The sequence below is a fragment of the Talpa occidentalis genome, unplaced genomic scaffold (genome assembly GCF_014898055.3).
Source record: "Talpa occidentalis isolate TD23 unplaced genomic scaffold, MPIMG_talOcc4v2.1 talOcc4.3, whole genome shotgun sequence".
In the NCBI taxonomy this organism is placed as follows: domain Eukaryota; kingdom Metazoa; phylum Chordata; class Mammalia; order Eulipotyphla; family Talpidae; genus Talpa; species Talpa occidentalis.
The window spans coordinates 147,219,589-147,234,531 of record NW_023603184.1 but is presented as its reverse complement, the minus strand read 5'-3'; the positions used below and the strand labels follow the sequence as shown (position 1 = coordinate 147,234,531).

The 14,943-nt window shown below is 41.1% G+C and overlaps 1 protein-coding gene and 1 pseudogene across 5 annotated transcripts in view; one reads left to right on the top strand and one right to left on the bottom strand.

Moving 5' to 3' along the window:
• DIS3L2 (DIS3 like 3'-5' exoribonuclease 2) overlaps positions 1-14,943 on the bottom strand; it is a 282,840-nt gene that overhangs the window by 203,068 nt on the left and 64,829 nt on the right. The window lies entirely within an intron of this gene.
• On the top strand, positions 7,006-7,469 carry LOC119254153 (nuclear transport factor 2-like; annotated as a pseudogene).

The following is a 14,943-nucleotide window of genomic DNA, read 5'->3' as shown; positions in this document are numbered from 1 at the left end:
ACCAGACAGTCTACTGAGTGTACAGTCCATAGTATAAATTACAATAAATTTCCAGTACAAGGGAGATTCAAGATGCTGATATAAGGTCAAGATCCCAGAATCCAGTGATACTTCACATAGTGCATTTACTATGATCAGAGTAACCATCATTATCTGAAAAGTCAGCTGACACTGGAAATTTGATCAGTGGTTGCTAGCACAAGATAAACGCTGTACCTTTTGCTACATTTTTTAAAAAAGATTTAAGGTCTGGCCAACTAAAACTCTACTCCCATCTGTAGCTATCCCTTCCTTCCTCCTGAAGGAAGAAACCACAAATGAAATCACAATTATCTGGCTTTGAACACCTTCTTCTCTGGGAGATGTCTCACTAGGTAATACCTCCACCCTCATTCCACCGCCCTCCTTTTCTATGGGAAATCTTTCTCATGTTAGCATGTGGGTGTTCTCAATCACTTCCCTCTCATAAAACTGAAGTAGTTATTTAATATCAGACAAAGTCAAATTCAAGGGAAAAAGGGTATTACCATGCTCCAAGAATGACATTTCACGATAACAAGAGGCAAAGCATAGTAAGATACAATGATTGCAAATGTATATGCACCTAACAAAAAAGTTTCAGACCAGATGAAACAAAACCTGGCAAAAGTAAAGGGAGAAATAAATCCCCAACCACAGTTATTTGAACAAGTAACTAATGAAATGATTACGCAAAAAAAACAGTAAGGACACAGATCTAGCATCACCTCCCCCCGCCCCCACACCGACACACACACACACACACACACACACACACATCTCTCAAGGGACTATTATTCCATATTACATAAAGAAGTGTTACAATTCATTAATACAAATTAAATAGCAATTAATAGCAATTAAAAGATGGATACAATGCTTGCACAGATACTTTAGAAAAGTGTCTATGTATACACACACATATATGATGGTCAATGAGCACACACAAAAAAAATGTTCAGCATCATTTTGTCATCAGGGAAATGCATAACAAAAAATAACAACTATAACAACAAAAAGTAAGTATTACCATATGCTCAAAAGAATGGTTAAAATTATAATACTGTGTCTTGGTGAGGATGCAGAGAAACAGAATCTCATACATTTTTAATGGTACAACTAGTTTGAAAAACAACTTCAAGGCCTCTCTGGTGGCGCAAGGGGTTAAGATACAACCTATGAAGCTGTCCACAGCCTCTGTAGCCCAATTTCGATCCCTGGCCAGCCAGGGAGCAACCCACATGGCACAGCAGACCTCTCCTGTCTTGTCCGCTGCTATCCTCAGCAGTGTACTTTTGTCAACCTGCCTGTTCTGTTCCCCACTCTGTCTCTGATGAATCCTCTCACCCACCCCCCAACACCTCTGGCCTGTACCCCAGCTCTTGTATGTATAAATAAATAAATCTTTTTAAAAAAAAAGAAAAACAACTTCATGGTTTCTAGTAAGGATAAACACATGCTTACCAATTTGACATCTAGGCATTTCATCAAGAGAAATCAAAACATATGTCCATAGAAAGACATGTACATAGTTGTTCACAGCCCCTTAATTCTTAATCACCAAAAACTGAAAATAATCCAAATATCTTTCAACTGGTAGATGGTAAAAAACTCTGGGATACCCAAACCATGGACTACTAATCAACACACTTAGCAATGGGAATCTCACGTATATCAGGCTAACAGAAAAAAGGCCAGATTCAAAATAATTCCATTTATATGATATTCTAAAAAGACAAATTCATAGGAATATAAAACAGATCAGTAGTTGGCAGGGACTTTGGAGTAAGGAAAAGTGTTGACTAGAAAGGGAACGGACATAAGGGAATTTGGGGGTATGATAGTTTCACAAATCTACACACATTTTAAAATGCATAGAACCGGACTAAAAGCAGTGAATTTTACAATATGTAAATTTGTGAATCAAATAAATTTCTTCTGTAACCAAGTTAAAATTAGCATCTACATTGGGAGGGGGAGGTGTTTGCAGCAAAAATATTCAATTAAATATCAAAAGTTGGAGTAGATGTACCATTAGAAACATAAGATTCTGTTTCTCTGCACCTCACCAAAACACAAATATTTTTCATTCTGGCAAATTCTTAAATCCAATAAACATTTATCAAAATCTCATAATATACAAGGTATCTACTAGGGGTTAAATAACTCCTCCTTATGGTAAGGTAATACTCAATAGTTAACAAAACACTTTCAAAAATATCACTAATGTTGGCCTACTAACACTCAAAAATGAGAAGGACCCCAAAGTATACCCCCAAATATCTTTAAGCAGATGTAGACATCATTGGCATGGCTCAAGTTCTAGACAACGAAAGGAATAACAGCCTCCTGCTGAGCGGACCAAGGAAGGACTTGGAAAAGATGGTGGTAACAGCAAGGTGGTGCTAAGGAAGAAAACGGAATGAAAAGTCCAGGGAGGACCTCCCTGGTGGCACAAGGGGTTTAGACACAACCTATGAAACTCGCCGCAGCCTCTGCAACATGAGTTTGATCCCTGGCCAGGGAGCTGCCCACATGGCACAACAGACCTCTCCTGACTCGCCCGCTGCTCCCCTCAGCAGTACATTTCGGTCCGTCTGCCTGTGTCAGCCTGTTCTGTTCCCCGCTCTGTCTCTGAACCCTCTCACCCCCCACAGCTCTGGCCTGTACTCCAGTTCTTGTATGCATATATAAATAAATCTTTAAAAAAAGAAAAGCCCAGGGAGTAGGCATGCGTAAGGACCTGCAAGCAGACAGGTGTGGTTAGGACTGGAAGCTTCTGAACACACACACACACACACACACACACACACACACACACACACACACAGGAGGACTTTAACGAGAGCCCTGAATGCTGCCCAAATGTACCTTACAACACACTTCAATGCCTGCAGTGTGTACACTCACAACACACTCACTACATAGGCACACAGTTTGAGAAAAAAGAGCCCCCAAGAGAGAAACGATGTGACACCCTCCTCACACAAGTAAAGCCGAGGCTCTTGCATATCAAGTGCCACTGGTAACTGGCTGTATGACTCCATGTGGAAGCACCAGAACATTCAGCAAAGGATGTCGCTCAAAATAACACAATGGCAGGAAATCCACCCTGAGGGAGGAGGCAGGCGCCCAGCAGGGACTGAAGTCTGAGGGAGGAGGTAGCCACCGGGAGAGCAGTGCCAGCACACGGGTTACATAAGCAAGGAGCAAATAGAACATGCATGTCAAGAGATGGGTTTCTGGTAGCAGAGAAGGGGATTTCAAATGTGGAAGGGGGACGAGAATGAACCCTGTGGTGCTCTGGTCCTCAAGCTGCCAGTGTGAACTCACAGTTTCAAGATGGCAGCTACCAAGGTCTGAGCCCAGCTGCTCACTGAGAGGAGCTGGGAGAGTCTAGATTTCACCACAAAGAGGAACAAGAGCTCCTTAGAAAGTGGCTGATGCAAGGCCGGTGGGAGACAGCACAAGGCTGAAACATCTCCTGAAAATAAGGAGTTCAAAGAGTGCACAGGAATCAACTTGCAGGGGCTTCCACTGGCCAAATCTGGGGCAAGTGAAGCAAAATGAGAGTAACAGGCTTCTTCTCTGGCAAGTGGATGCGCACTGTTCAGCGGCTGAGAAACACTTGCTCAATTGCAATGAGCTCCCCACTATCACTGCCACCTTGGATTCCAGGCTGTGCTCCCAGCAGGTGAGGACAACACAGGTGCCTGACTGTCCCTCTCAGGGGCTCCCTAACACCGGACCAGGCAAGGATAGACAAGTGACCTCTCAATAGAGAAGATTCCAGAGAAGCAAGAGGCCTCACCTCTGAAGCCAAGGCAGCCTCCCTCTAGCCCAGCACAGCCAGAGTGCAGCCTGCAGGTGGACACGATGACTCAAGGAATCTAAGATAAATTTCCTAAGATTTGTGAATCAGCATTGACCTGATTTTAGAATGTATTTGTCTAAGGAGGTTGTTTTCTTCCACAGCATAATCTACAGGGGTTTGCTGGTTGTTACTGATCTCATTTTCACCTTGTCTGGCCCTCAGCGTCTCCAGCAGCATTATTTTAGAGAATAAGGGGGAGTGAGGAACATGACTTCAACTGATGAGGTAGTTCCCTCACCGTGGAGATGAGATTTCTGAACAACTATATCTAATGAACTATTATCTGCCATTCATACTCCACAGAAACCCATGTTTCGTTCAAGCCAACCAGACCCTGAATGTTCCCTGCAGTCTCCAGGCACGTGACCGCAGTGCCTGGTTGAGCAGCTGACACACAGAGGCGCCATTGTGAATTAAGGCCAGTCTGGCTGCCACATATGAGATTATCCTGGAGGTAATCTGCGTAAGTGATTTAACTCTGAAGACACAGAAAAGAATAAAAACAGAAACCTGGCCACCAGCTATAAAACACTCAGTACGTGGATGAGTGTTCACAATGGCATAAAAGCAAGGGGCTTATCTACAGTGTGGTGGATCTTCCTGTCAAGCTAAGACCTGCCCAAAGCTTCTGGAAGAAAGTTACATGAACAAGAAGCTCCCAACTTCCCTGGTTAAGTCTCTAATCACACACGAAACACGTCTCTGCTTCTCCATTAGCACTTCCTTTCTTGCTTTGCGATGGCGAAGCACAGGCACCAAACAGAAAGCTATTTTCAACACCTGGGGCCTAAAATTCTCTTTACAGTTATACCATCCCTGAGCAGCCCCAAATACTGCTTTCAAAATCAGCTGCTAAAATGTGGCCTTCCATGAGTTATTCTGAAGCCATCTTGATTTGTGTTTATCCTGGGTTTGGTGGTGCTATTATTTTTTATATGAAGCCAATGCTGACTCTTCCGATGCTGGAGTAACATTTTTCAACCAATTTTCCTAAGAGCATAAAAATACAATTTTCATATTGCTTTATGTGAATCATTAAAAAACTGTCATCTTTCCCCTACTTTGATAAAAGCATGAAAAGCTGAGTTCAATGGAAGGTGGTTATGCCACATAACCTCACAGTTTATGCCACTGCAAAAGTTCTGAAAATTATCCTGGGCAGAGATTTTTGTATACAAAGAATCAGCCAAGAACAAATTTTTACAGCTGACTTTTAAACCCTTTAAAATTGCGTTTTATAATGGAAATACTGACAGATGCTTTACCCTAGAAGCACTATTTTAATATTTCTAGCTTTTCCAAAGTACAATACTATGAACTCAGAATTAGAGAGGTAAGAAATAAAAAAAAAATCCTAGGTTATAAAAATTTATTTGAAAAAATTGGCAAGAATAAAAATGTTTCATGGATCAAGGATTTACATGCATCCACCTGCCGTAACTGTTAAATTTACTTTTGCCATTGCTTTCTTCGAACAGGTTAGTGGGTGTGGCAACCATGAAACCCTTATCCCAGGACGCTCAGTGGCCACGATCGGCCTGACTTCACATCTCTTCTTCCGTTTTACCCAATGGGTAGAGACCAGTTCCCTCCTCCACACTCGGTATAATAAGGGACATTATCAAGGAGGTGAAGCCTGTCAACCAGCACAAACCTTAGGAAACTCACAACAGCAGAAAGCCACTTCTGGGGAGGAGGTACCCCAAAGAAACTCTACGCAAAGGACACCCAGGGCACAGCTACAGTAGACATCTGTTAAATGAATTTCCTTCCACACCCTCCCTGATCTTCAATATCAGCCTTTTGGTCTATTAGAACCAGTTATCCATTTGTGATACGCTCCTTCCCACCCAAACTGCACCCACAACCAAATGATGCATGCTGACATCCCCTAGACCCCAGAACCCAGAACACGGTGACATGAGGAAGCAGCAAGAGACCTCAGGTATGAGCCACTGGCTTTGCTGTTCAAAACCTAACTTGAAACACGCTCAGTTTCATCACCTACAAAGTAAGGACGTCAGAGTGGCAGACCATTAACCCTGCCTGCAAGACTCTCTGACACTCAAGTGAAGTAAGTGGGGAAGAATATAAACTGTCCATAAGAGAGCAAGGATGGGAGGCAGATTTACAAATGGAAAGGAATATTCAATTTTATGACCAAACCTGTTCAACTCAACCAGGACATTACAACCAACTTATCTGATCATATGTATGAACTTGTCAACTTGCTGAAAGCTCAGATGAAGGTTCACAATTTTTAGCAATATTTTTTAATCAAGGCACATGCACTGTTTCTTTACACATGCAATTGCACATTTAGAGCCCATAATACAGCACAAACATGACTTATCTGTGCTGGGAAACATAAGAAAATGAGCTTTATGGTGTTATCTGCATTATTATGGTGGCTGGAACAAGACAACACTATCCCATGTTTGTCTTTCCTTTTAGCAGTGCCACACTGTCTTACTTGTGCTCGCTTTATGGTAACCCTGATAGTGCAGAGTGTAAGAACTTCAGCTTTGTTCTTCAAAATCACCTTGGTCAGGGGTCTCCCTGGTGACCGAGGGGTTAATTCTCAGCAGGATCTCAACTGCATCCTCAGTTGGATCCCCGGCCAGGGAAGTAACCTACATGTGCTGCAGCAGACCTCTCCTGTCTCGCCCACTGCTCCCTCAGCAATGTATTTCAGTAAACCCACCAGTTCTGCTCCCCACTCTGTCTCTGGTGAATCCTCTCACCCCTGCCCCACCTCTGGTCCACACCCCAATTCTTCTATACAATAAATAAATCTTTTTTTTTAAATTACGTTTTTGATCATTTATAGTGTGATCTATATTTAAAATATGTTGGTCACTTACACACACAAGTATTTGCTGGAATTTTGACTGGGACTATAATGATCTATAGATCAATTTAGGGAAAAAAATCACCTTTTTACCACATTGAACCTTAAAGCCCTTGAGCATTTAGTTAGGGCATCTTTAACTTCTCTTAATAGTTCCTTCAATTTAGTTTCCAAAACTGAGGTCTTGGTGGACCACACTGGGTTGCTTCTACCGCCATGGTGCCTGCCCTGTGGGTGTCAACAAGGCCAGCTGCCACTCCAGATGAGAGACAAGCCACGTTGGGGGCAGACTGGACCCAGCTTCACTCAGGATTACTACCCGTTATTTGGTAATGACAGCACCCAGCTAGGGACAATTCACATTGATGCATCATGCCTTACGTGGGCAGGATGAGAATTCTAGGGGAAAGTCGCCGTGGTGGAGAAGTCCAGCCTTAAAAACCCAGCAGAGCATCACAGTGCAGGACCACACCACAGAGCTGCATCATCAGCATGGTTGTGGGCCAGCTCAAGACCTATGAAGACCCCGTCATAGGCTCCACCACATGACCCGACTGAAGGACATCCGCGATGCTTGGGGTCTGCACCAGTCACATGTTCAGGCTTGCCCTGCACAACTTCGCTGACCCCCTCCCTGGCAGGCGCTTAAGCTGTTTTTTCCTCCTTCCTCCAATTCCTGAAGCTATTCACACTCCTCCAGATGTTACAAATATTGTACACAAATGAGTAGAACCGCTGTGGTTCTGGGCGCATGCATTGCTGCCCCCGAGGTGTTGTGCACGATGTTCGGACACTAGACTAGGTCCATCTGACAGAAATTTGTGTTGTACCAGTGCACGCCTTGGAAAGACTTGACTAGTGTAAAAGGTTGTCTGCCTCGCTCTTCTTTTTTTATGTCTACTAACAAGTGACTCTAGTAACCCAAGAAGTGAAGGAGAAAGCAGTTGCCTCAACGCCCAGATATTGATTTGTTTGGATGTCTCGATGTCTCACGATACAATGAAACCATGAAAATTTTCCTTTAAAAACAATTGCTATCTTGCAAAATCTTTCATTATATTTTTCCTAAGTATTTGTTCTTTATATGCTAACATAAAAAAGTATGATATTTTAATTATTGGTTTGCTGTTAGCATATAGGAATACATGTAATTTTTCTAGGTTACCTTTTATGTAGCAACCTTGACTATTCTAGTTTTTTTAACATATAAAAACTAGTCTGAAAATAATGACCACTGTCTTCCTTTCCCAATTCTTATGTTGCAGTTCCTCAAATAATGTCATTTCATTCAACCTCTTTCCATTGTAACACTTAAGGGGCAAGTGTTAATGTTCAACAAAACAACTTTTTTCAAAGTCGTGGCTTTGTTATATGTCCTTTCACTAAAAGTCAGTTTCCGACAGCACTGAGAAAGGACTGACTATATCTTTTTTCCCCCACACTTTAGTGCACTGACTGTGACCTCTGGTACAATGTGGAATAATAGCAGTGACAGAGAACGTCTGTTCATTCCCACTATGACCCTAGCAACCGTCACTCTTACGATATTGTAATTTTTTTTTTTTTTTGTAGAAAGACCTTATCATATTAAGGGATTTCTTTTATTACTATTTTGCTAGGATTTTTGATCATGAATCATCATTAAATTTTACCAGAATAATTTTCTGCAAAAATTAAGGCAACCATGATTTTTTCCTTCCTTTCAATTAATGTGATTATGTTGAGCTTTGTCCATTTTAACCACTTTATTGAAATGTAAATGACATGTTAAAAAAAAATGATACAGGGCCTCCCTGGTGGCGCAGGTGGTTGAGCGATGCACTGTGAAGCTGTCTGCAGCCTCTGCAGCACCAGTTCGATCCTGGCCGGCTGGGGAGAATCCCACATGGCGCAGCAGACCTCTCCTGTCTTGCCCGCTGCTCCCCTCAGCAGTGTATTTCGTTAGTCTGCCTGTTCTATCCCCCGCTCTGTCTCTGGTGAATCATCTCACCCTCCCGCACATCTAGCCTGTACCCCAGTTCTTGTATAAAAATAAATAATAAATCTTTTTTAAAAAAAAATTTTTAAAAAGATACATATTTAACATATATAACTTGCTAAGTTTGGGGACAAATACACATTCATGGACCCATCACCAGGACCACCAAAGTCACAGACATTATCTTTCACCTCCCAAAGTCTCTTCCCAGCCTCTTTATTGTTTAATTTTATTTTCATGGCAAGAACACTTAATGTAAGACCTACTGTTTGCAAAATTTAAATATACAGTACAGCATTGTTAGCTATGGGCACTATGTTGGACAGCAGAGCTCCAGAACTCATCTTGCATCACTGAAACTTAGTACCCTTCAACCATCATATCCCTAACTATATGAGTTTGGAATAGTAAACGACCTTGTATTCTGGAATAAATCCCAATGGTCCTCATGTATTATCCCTTCTCTATATCGATCTATTTTTTTTATTTAGGACATTTGCATCTCTGCTCCTAAGAGGAATTTTTCTGTAACTTTCTTGTATCATCACCAAGCTTTGATATCAAGGCTATACTGGTCTCATAAAACCATTTTTCTATTTTTAAGAAGAGTTTTACAACTTGGTGTTATTTTTCTTTCTTAAATATTTAAGCATTCACTGGTAAAGTCATTTGATCCTAGAGATTTCCTTTTTTAAAACAAATGTTGAATTAAAGATTCAACTTCTTTACTAGATAATAGAACTAATAAATATTTTCTTTTTTCTTCTAACCATTTGCTGTACACTTCAGGAAATGTGTATTCTAAATTTTCCTTCACTTCTGAAGAATACCTTCACTAGGTACATACCTAGTTTGACAGTTATCACCTTTCTGCATTTTAAAACTACTCTATCATCCTCTGACTTTCATCAATTTCACTGCACAGTCAGCTGTCAGTCCCACTATTGTTCCTTTGAACATATTCTATTTTCCTATCTGCTTTTAAGATTTTCTCTTTTGTTTTGATAGGTTTTATTATGGTGTGCCATATATGATTCTCTTTGTATTACTCTTGTTTGGGCTTACACCAGATTCTCAAGTCTATGGTCTGATGTGTTATATAGGTTTTGGAAAGTTCTTGGTCATTTATCCCTTGAAATATTCTTTCAGTCACATTCTCTCTTGATTTTCAGTGATATGTCTAATCTCCTGGTACACATGGTAATTTTTTTTTTTATTAAATGCTGGACATTGCAGATGCAAAATTACAGGGGGTATTGAAGACATTCCCTTCTTCCAGGGAAAGTTCACCTTTCTTTTAGTGGGCAGTTAGACTAGGACAGATGACTCTTACCCAATCAAAAACTGAGATGATTTGAGAATGGATTTTTCTGCCTTTTAAAGTACACACCATCAGTCAAACACTTCTATAGATGGCAATCTTTAAGTATAACACACATACAATATAATAAATATAGTTCTATGATAGGTCAAGAATTCATGGAATTTATTTAACATAAGACTGGAAGTGTTCTGGCAGTTTGTATAACACAGATGTTCTTCCATATCAATATTTATATGAATTTTATCTTTCTTGGAGTTTTCCTCACTACTCTTGGGATCCCTCATTGGCAGGCACCCTCCAAGTCCCTGCACACACATATGGGCATAGGTGTATACTCTGAATCTCAATTCACATTCAAGCTAAAGAACAGCAAGTAGGAAGGGAGCAACTCTTTTCAAAAACTGTTTCTGAGCAACAATAGATATCAGAGAAAGCTTCAAGGCAAAGTGAGAAGAAAGGAAAATACAATGAAAAGTGATTCATTATCAGTTTTACATGCAAGAAAGGTATAAAATAACTCTAAAAATGAATTATTTAGGGAAGTTATTAGGGAAGTCATTTAACTTATTAATTCTAAAACAAAAGGCACACTCTAATATACATGACTGGTGGTTTCCTCCAAATGAACTTAGCTAAAGAAATGACTTAATTTCTACTGAAAGAACAGAATTTTACATTCAAGCTAGTAATTTAAAAAAGCACTTCCATCTTTTGTATTCATTAAAGTGGTTGCCAAGTGTTAAGATATTAGTTAAATCTCCTTATGGTTCCTAAACAAAGAACAGGTTTTGAAAATAAGCCTCCCTGGACCCAGTTAGGCCAAGCAGGTATCAAGCCCTGAATGCCCCATGAGGGCAGCACAGTGTCTGTTATGCTCACAGATACATTATCTTACCTGGTGCAGTGTGGATGTCAGAGGCAGTATTTGTTGAATGATCATCACATCAATGAGTTATGAGAAAAGAAATAGTAACTGACTGATATTATTATACCCCAGCTTCAATTTATTTTAAGAAAACATATTTTTAAATTTCTTTTCAAATAACTGAATAATAAAACTGACATCAATCTATTTTCTGAGTTCTGGATATCCTTAACAGAAATACGTGGAAGATGAAGTATGAATAAAAACTCAAAGTCAAGAATTTTCTGATTTAGGGACTGACTTTTAATCTACTGCCAGACATTGCCCCCCGATGAATTAAATCAATATGCTCTGGCCTGTTTATAAAAGCACATGAAGATGGAAAATATCACCATCCAGTCCATCTTGGAAAGTACTCTGTATCTGCAATACAGTGTTCACAGGAGGTACCTGCCTATCACAGAACAGGCACTCAGTAGGTGGCAGTTGCCATTTGTAACATCATCCAGTGGGAGGTATTCTTAATAGGCCACACAAATCACATCCAGAATAAAACATTAAATGCCATTAGAATGTGATCAGAGACCATATAAAGGGCTCTATCGTATGGGTGAGAAACATCCAAGTTTTCCAATTCAGTTAAACAGCAAGCTTCAGCAGTAGTTGTGGAGGTACTAGGGAAAGGCTTCCCAGGGGCAGCCACCTGTGAATCTAGTCCTTAGAGCTGAGTGGGAGAGAGGGAGAGCACACGCAAAGGCCAGCACACACTGTGTGAAAAGAAGCTGCAGGCCAGGGCCTCCCCTGGTGGCGCAGGCAGTTGAACGCAGCACTGTGAAGCAGCACGCAGCCTCTGCAGCGCCAGTTTGATCCTGGCCGGCCGGCGAGGGTCCCACATGGCACGGCAGACCTCTCCTATCTCGCCCGCTGCTCCCCTCAGCAGTGTGTTTCAGTCAGTCTGCCTGTTCTGTTTCCTGGTCTGTCTCTGGTGAATCCTCTCATCCTCCCGCGCATCTGGCCTGTACCCCGAGTCTTGTATAAATAAATAAATCTTTAAAAAAAAAAAAAAAGAAGAAGCTGCCCACCAACCACAGGTATATTCGAGGAAGTCCAGTCTGCGGTGCCAGGATACACTGAGAATACACTGAAAGTAGTAAGGGCACCCAAGAGGGCAGAGATGGTCACGGAGGCCTTTATGTCACACAAGGAGTAAGAGCATAACTGGCAGCAGTGAGCTAAAGGGCTCAAGTCTGAAATGACTTTACTGGAACAAGGTGGACTACGGTGTCGGGATCTCCAGAAGAAAAGAGTCTCGACCGGGACAATAGGACTCAAACCCCATACTTATTTAACTCTCTAAATCCAAAGAAATTAAAATGGAAACAAAAAAAAAATCTGAGACATTATAAGGAAATGCTACAGGAGGCATTTCCAATCAACATGGTCCATCTCTGATATTTGGGGGGAAAGGTGAGTGAACAAACACCCAACAAGCTGGACTCAATCTCTGATTAACATAAGTTCTTAAGAAAACAAACTTCTAAAAAAAACACAAACAAACAAATTCCTGCTTTGTAAGAACACTGAATTAGTGAACTTTATGTCTTTTTGTCACAAAAGTTTACATCAAAGGAAACATCAGTTCTTTTTCTCACGTTGTTTGGAGATCCTGACATTGTTCACGTATTTATTCCACACACACTGCAGGCCAGTTCCCCAGAGAACAGATGCAAGGAGAGGAAAAGCAAAGCATGAAACTCAGTTTTAACAAACCTATTTGCCATCGCCACTTTAGGTGATTATAACTCATTAATCCTCGCCATTTATAGATGTGCCCCTAAAACTCAGAGCTAGTAAGTAAAGAAGCTAAAACATGGTCCCCAACCTGACTCAAGAATAATACTTTGTTCTTTCCAAGATGCCATGAATAACTCTTGCCCTTAACAGCTTAGATTTGGGAAGAATACATACTTACGGTCCTGCAAACACACAGTGTCCTTGCCTAATACATTCTCGTCTCCCTTTCGTTTGGCAAACTCTCCTTTCAAGCTGCAATTCAAATGTCATCTTTGCTAAGAAATTTTAACCAATACCCTTAAGCTTCTCTGTCCCCTCCGCTGTGCTCTGGCATCTGTGGTCAAGTCTCATTAAGGAATATATCAAGCTCACCACAGCAGCTCTGTGTACACATGATTTCAGCACTGGCCAGCAAGTTAATCAAGGGTATAATGTCTTCATCTTTGTATTCCCAAGACTTAAGCCAGTGACTGGCACAAAGTGGCCAAACAATGACAAGTAAATGAGCAGATGCTGGAAATTGCCCAGAAAGAGGTGTCAGTTTAAACTCCGAAAGACTATAGAGGCCTCTGTGAAAGTGAGTATATATGAAGAAAAGACAGTTCAGAATAGGAGCTTGAGAAATGTCCACAAGTAAGGAGAGAAATGAGAAAAATCAACATAAAGGAACAAACAAAGAAGAAAGAGAAAAACAAAACTGGGCTATGGAGATAATAGGACATTCTTATAAGAAATGGAAAACAATGGTCGAAAATCTCTGTAGACGGCCTCCCTGGTGGCGCAAGGGGTTAAGCACCACACTCTGAAGCAATCCTCAGCCTCTGCAGCACAAGTTCAATCCCCGGCAGCCAGAGAGAAACCCACATGGCAAAGCCGACCTCTCCTGTCTCGCCCGCTGCTCCCCTCAGCAGTGTGTTTTGGTCAGTCTGCCTATTCTGTTCCCCACTCTGTCTCTGGTGAATCCTCTCACCCCCCGCATCTCTGGACTGTGCCTCAGCTCTTGTATGCATAAATAAATAAATCTTTTTAAAAAAATTAAAAAAAAAAAATCACTGTAGAAATTTACCATGAAAATGGTGGTGCATTCACTGTTGGTGGGAGTGCAAACTGGTCCAACCACTATGGAGAGCTGTGTGGAGATTTCTGGACCTACTAAACATAGAGCTTCCATAGGATCCAGCAATTCCACTCCTAGGTAATTACCCAAAGGACACAGAAACATCAATTCCAAAGAACACCTGCACCCCTATGTTTATAGCAGCACTGTTTACAATAGCTAAGCTTTGGAAACAGCCCAAATGCCCAAAAATAGATGACTGGATCAAGAAGATGTGGTACATATACACCATGGAATATTACTCAGCATTCAAAAAAGATAAACACATGCCATTTGCAGCAACATGGATGGCGCTGGAAGGGATCATGCTCAGCGAAATAAGCCAGAAAGAAAAAGAAAAATACCGGATGGTCTCACTCATAGCAGGAATCTAGAAAACCTAAATAAGGGACCAGGAAAATGAATAACTATAAGAAAGTGAAAATCAAAATCAACAAAAAACTATGAACCAGAGACACTTTTTGGGGGGTGGGGGCGGGAGGGGAGGGATTGGGGTCAGAATGGGGGAGTTGCAATTGTATGGGGAATATAAAAATAAAATTTATTATAAAAAAAAAAAAACCTTGAAAATTGCCTGATGAAAAATAAAAAAAAAAAATGGTGCATTCAAGGTCAAGATAAGAACAATTAAACTCTTTAATCATTCACATTAATGCTTTACAAAATGTAATGTTCATACAAATCACTTGGGCTCGTGTGAAAATGCAGACTTCCTGTGAAAATACCAATTCAAAAGATCTCCACACCCCTATGCTCGCCGAGGCACTATTCACAATAGCCAAGATATGGAAAGTCCCCAAGTGCCTAGAGATGGAGGAATGTATCAAGAAGATGTGATCTTTACATACAATGCAACACAGCTCCGCTATAAAGAAGAAGAAATCTTGCCATTTTCAACAACGAATGGACTCCCAGGGAAAGATGCTAGGTGAAATAAGTCAAAAGGAGAAAGACAAATACCACATGATTTCATTCACTTGCAGCACATGAAGAATAAAAGAGCAAGCAAACACACAACAAAAACAAACCATAGACCCTGACAACAGCATGGTGGCTACCAGAGGGGAAGTGGGCAGGAGGACCTACGGGTTGGAGACTGGACAGCAGTGGTGGGCATGGAGA